Genomic DNA, 6,000 nt, shown 5'->3' with positions numbered 1-6,000 from the left:
TGTATACACGCGCCGCAGCCAATGAGTCGCTGCGAAAGAGCGCTTTTGCATACTCACGCGCTTAGCACCCTGAGACAAGGCATGCCATCACTGAGCATCGCGTGGAGTTTACAGATCGCACTTGTAACATGAGATTTATTATTATTATTACTATTATTATTATTATTATTATTGCCCTGACAAATTTCCTTCTCATTTGTGTGGAAAATTTTTATGGGTTTGAGTAATTTTGGTCACGTTTGCACAAACATGTCAAGTGAGTTTTGGTCGAACTATACGCTCATTTCTTTCCCTTATTCATGACCTTAAGTTTGGCCCTCGTATTACATAGAGGTTTGTATCATAAGCCGACTTTTACGATAAGGCAAGGAGGAGACATAAGTAAGCACAATGCGACACTACAGCATTTCGCGAAAATACGCAACGAATTGAGATATTCCCCTTTCAACGGATAATCGTGCTAAATGAACAGAAATCAACAACAATGGAAAATAGAACCAAGAACAATGCCACCGTTCACGACTACTGGACGTGGCCGCTAAATAGGTGTTTATGCGGTGTTCGGACAATAGGTTCCTGAATATTCGCTCGTCAGCACTGCAGAGATTAGTATTTAGGTTGACAAGGGCAGTCGTAGGAATTGAGCACCTCCGAGACAGTCCCCCCTTTGTAGCTCTGAAAGAGATAATATTGTTGCAAGGAAACTTGGCTAGTGTCACTTGAGGTCCTCGTGGCGGCAAGTGATGGGCCAGGCGCCCGCGCTGGGGGACCCGCATCCGGACCGCTCGTCACGGTGACGCGAGGCCGAAAGGGACGCGACGAGGAAACGGCGTGAAGAAACGCGCGGCGGCTTAGTCGACAGGAAACGTCCGTCAAAGACACGTGATTGCTGACGCCTGCCTGTGGGCGTTAGGAGGGCTCCGCGTACGTGGGCACTGATGTATTTGCCGAACCGGTGAAAATTACGCGAGCCGTATCTCGTAGCAGCTATCTCGTAGGCAAAGTATGTCGTTTGCCTCCCCCCCCCCCCCTTGTGAAAGAGGGCACTGGCACTTTCGGCTGCAAGCTGGAAACTCCATTAAAAACCGCTGAGGCTAAATTTTATTTCCTACTAGAGTGACCACATAAGCAATGCTCTTCTTTACTACGTATATCTTTGCTTGGACAACGACGGTTGTCTTTTGTACCTCCTCAAGATGCCCTGTAGCGGACGACGCGCGGGATTCTCCATATACTACACGTTCGCGCTGCGGATAACGTGTGGAGCTGGGCAGATCCCGCCCTAACAAACTGTCAGCTTGCGCAACTTGCATCATGCCCAGCTTTTTGGGGACCACCATTTCCGTATTCTAAAACACAATTAGCTTGTTACATTTAATCTGCGGTTGAGGGGGAGGCCCGGATAAAGTATTATAGCCAGCCGCGCCCAACGACCTTAGGGCCTGAAATCGTTGGATTATCAAATGCTGGAACTATTTTATTTCTGTCCGTTGCAGCATTGCAGTCTCAGTACCTTATCAGTATCAGAAATCTAATCAAACCTCTTACAGGTATAACTGTTGAATTTCACTGTGTAATCAGGACTTATTGTATATATGCTCGTGAAAATGACCTTGGTAGAACTCTTAGAGCCATTTCAAACCATTAGAACACTGACTTCATTTTTTTCTAAAGACAAGTGTCACTTCTGACTGACAATTTATTGTTCGGGCTGTTTCTAAATAAGAGCAGCACTATTACTTGTTTCCCGACAGGAGAATACATAACAGATATTTCATATTTCGAAAAAATTATAGGACCACTTTTTGGTGATGTGTACCGAAAATTTTAATTGTGTAGGTTACTTATGTGCTCTGGAAACAGTAACTGACAGGTCGCTTTATCCCACTTTTTAGGCGTTATACACGGCATTTGATTGTTTTCCCCCGGTATCCTCGGTAAAATATGCGGGGTACGGTGTTTATATTTATTCGACGTGCGAAGCAATGTCCCGAGTGACGAGCGATATATGTTTACTCTGTGTAGGTTCATTACAGCCTTTGCAGAAAGTTACTCATTGAAGCGTTCCAGGGTGTCATACTGCCGCTAATCTAGATGTTTCCTAGGCTCCTAAAACAACGCACGAGATACGGACGTGAAGTTTCGTGAAAATAGGAAAATTTTAAGCGCAGTACGTTCCGACACTTTCACTTTTCTAGTTTATATGCAAGTATCGTTAATAATTACTAAACCCTCGTCTTTTCATGTGTTTTGTCAAATACTTTCAGTCACGAATTACAATCAAATGTCGATAAATGTGTGAAATTTACATAATTTTATCCCAATGTGCCTGAGACTCCATATAGAAAGCAAGGTGGGAGAATGACTCTGTGCACTTTCTATATATAGTGACCCATCATAATTGCATAGTTATGAAATATTAATTTATTGTACAGTCAGTCATGCTGCGTTTCTTCATTAAATACACTGAACCCCCCGCTCGAATTATATGCGCAGGTTAATTATTGCGCGCACGCATTACAAGGGAAGAAACAATCTTTCGCGATTACTACCGAAACGTCCCACTTGAAACGTCCCGTCAAAGACGGTAGTGCCTTCATGAAAGCAGTCGTGTGAAGCGATACATTTCACTCAGAAGTTAAAAGGGCGTACTTTAAGAATGCAGAATGTTCAATTTACTAAAATATTAATGTTCATTGTCTATTCCTTGCAACCACTGCACAATAAAGGCAAAAATAAGTCGCGTTCACAAACGTATACGCCGTGATTGAATGCGATATTACGAGATTCGTAGTTGTTTCTCCGGTGTCCTCGGTGAGCTAAACAAGGCATATTGTTTATATCTAAGGAAAGTGAGGGGCATGGTATGGATAAGGTGAAGGCAATGTTCCAAATGGGTGGGTGAAATGCGCATTTTCCAGTAGAATACCTATGAAACTGGTAGCGTTATTAGTCTGGTTTATGAGTGGTGTAAGACTTAACCGGCTGCGCTGGCATAATTACCATTGAGGTCAAATTCTGCGAACATAAGGGGAGCAATACGCCAAGTTTATGTTCGATGGTAAATACGTGTCAATCAAATACAGCGTCAAAAAAAAGTGTAAGCAAGTGTTCGAAAGTATCACGATACTGCTATTAGCTGGGTTTCCCAGTGTCCAGAATTTTAAGTGCAATGTGTCGCGTAGGTTTAAGCTTTCTGGCTATTTTAGAAGCGCTACGAATAATTATTGAACCTTCATCTTTTTTCTGCTTATGCTTTTTCATGCGTGATATATTAGTTTCGTCTGGTGTCCTCACTGAACTAAAGGAGGTAGCTTCATTATGTCTGGTGACTGTAACGACAAGTTAATGGGTGAATGGGAGGTGAAATTCAAAATAGATGGGTAATTGAGGCTTTCGCAATAAATTATGTATGCAAGCACTCTAGAGTGTTATGAGTGTGCCTAACGAGTGGGGAAGAATTGAGCCCCCTACCCTGGCTGAACTATATAAAAGCCGCCAAGACCAAATTTAGCGAAAATTGGTAGTACACGGTGGAAACTCTTTGTGCGAAGTTAAATGCGGTTGAATCAAACACAGCCTTTGTAAACAATTTATTATTCAAGTCTTAGAGCGTATGATATGGCCGTTACGAGCTATGCTTCCTAGTATCCCGATATAGCTGTAGTTTACAACAGGTTTATATTTTGTAGAAAGGGGAGAAGGAAATGGTAACTGCAATGTGCGACAAAATTTTTAATAATAATAATAATAATTTTATTTCTGCCTCAAAAAAAAAAATACAGAGAAAGGGAGCTGCAGAAAAAGCTGTCGTAAACAGCTTGACTCGGCCGCAGCCCCGAAATACAAAGCAGCAGCGACAGGCAATCGCATCGTAGACATGATGGCTTCATGATAAAGAAAAAAAAAACGACAACATACCAAGAACATACGAAGACTAAACAAAACCTTATCTGCACTTACATGTGCAGAAACCAAGTTGCTTCGTCACAAGCAGGATTACACTTTAACATAATCGTCAAATAACATTAAATAACAGCACAAATGAGAAAGAATAATGGACACAATACATAAATTCCTGATCCGGTTAGAAGCGTTGCAAATAATTAATAAGCCGTAGTTTTTCATTCCCTATTTTCAGGTGTCACAACACGTTCCGTAATAGTTTTAGCGATGTCCTCGGTGAACTGAACAAGACATTTCGTTTATATTTGGCGAAAATAAAGGTAAAAATATGTAGGTAAACTTCGAAGATAGGGCATTAATTATGACATTTGTAGTAAATTACGCATGTAAGCTATCCGGAGCGTTATGAATGTGTTTTGCGAACAAAGAACTTATTATCCCGTTACCCTGGAAGAACTTTGAACCCATCAGATATCAAATCTATAGCGGAAATTGAGTGGAGGAGGAGGGGGTGGGGGGCATTATAAAGCAATCAAGCATTGCTTACCCCCCTCAACAGTTGTAGTGGTGGTTTTCAACAGATTCGCCGGACATCCACTGTCGCAGGGCCGGGATGGCCAGTGAATTTTCTTGTTTGTGTGTGTGAATGTAGCAACTAATTTGAGTGGATTGCACGTCGTTGCGTATAACCACGACAGTACCATTACCTAAACTAGCGATGCATTTATGCTGCAGACTGAAACAGCAAATACAATTATTTGTTCAATTCAAATTTTTTGTAGCAAATGCGCATTTTTTTATGTGCGCTGTACTGCTGCTACTGGGCGGGATCCGTGACCACTGTGGGGCACTCATTGCCTTTTGTCCCTGTATCATCTCGAGATATTAAAAAAATTGCAAGAGATAAAGGCAAATTGAAATCACTTTTCGGGTCCCCATGATTCACCATGTGTGATTGATAAGTAGGTCTGTTAAATATATATATAACTGACAGAAGCAGTTGCAGGCTCTTTCGCTGTTGTCATAGTAATTGGATATATATATATATATATATATATATATATATATATATATATATATAGAGAGAGAGAGAGAGAGAGAGAGAGAGAGAGAGAGAGAGAGAGAGAGAGAGAGAGATCAAAACGTCTGCTGTTTGTCCCCCACCCTAGCAATAGTTGGCACGCCACTGTGGCGCGATGACTTTGTTATCAAATGTAGCAGCATATTGAATTTCTTTTTCCGAGAAAGTACAAGTAATATAATTGCTATATCCCTAGACAAAAGCATTTATGCAGTTCAGTATGCACGCCATATCTTCTCTATTTAGCCTTCTTACGGAATGAATATATCCATTTCTTAAGAAGGTTAAATAGAGAACAATTATGCGAAACTGGTATAAATCGATATTGGATTTATATCAGTCGCGCGTAATTTCTGTCAAGAAGAGAGCGAGAAACTCGTGTGCAATTGTGTGCTTATCGGGCGTCAAACAGAACGTTTCAGTAGCTTTATCGCTCTCGTTCAGTCCACATGAGCATGTTCTCTTGGTTATGTTTACTAGACCTTGCCACGGCTGCTATTCAGAACAAGAAATTTTTTCTCCACCACTTATTTTCGCTGGCACCGAACTTACCCCCTTGAGTGAGCGCGCACGCCCTTCACCTTACAGGACAAGAAGCGTTGTGGGTAGGGCGCGAAGACCCCCTGCAAGCAGTATGTAATAAATGGAGCAGCTGATACAGCATAGTGAGCGCCAAAGACAATAAGCGAGGCCAGAGAGAAAGGGGCTGGCAGGCTGACCAAAACAAAGTATGACGCAATGCCATAGGAGAGGTGAAAAGGGTAGGTAGGTAGGAGCACGAGAGAGAGAGAGAGAGCACACAACGTAAAACTAACACTAGGTTGCCAACTGTCGTGTACCGCATCTAAAAACGACGTCTAGGCCCGATGTTGCGGTTTTGCCCGTCGGTGAGCGCACACATCCGTTTGCGCTCCAGAGTATATGATAGCGGAGCTGGTTGCGTTGCGACTCGGCCGCGGCATGTTGTTGCGCTGTCTAGCCGTAACACTAGGCCACACACTCTCCGGTGCACA

Source organism: Dermacentor albipictus, chromosome 1 (assembly GCF_038994185.2).
Source record: "Dermacentor albipictus isolate Rhodes 1998 colony chromosome 1, USDA_Dalb.pri_finalv2, whole genome shotgun sequence".
NCBI lineage: Eukaryota > Metazoa > Arthropoda > Arachnida > Ixodida > Ixodidae > Dermacentor > Dermacentor albipictus.
The sequence above is the reverse complement of the archived record's forward strand: the minus strand, read 5'-3'. Positions refer to the sequence as shown.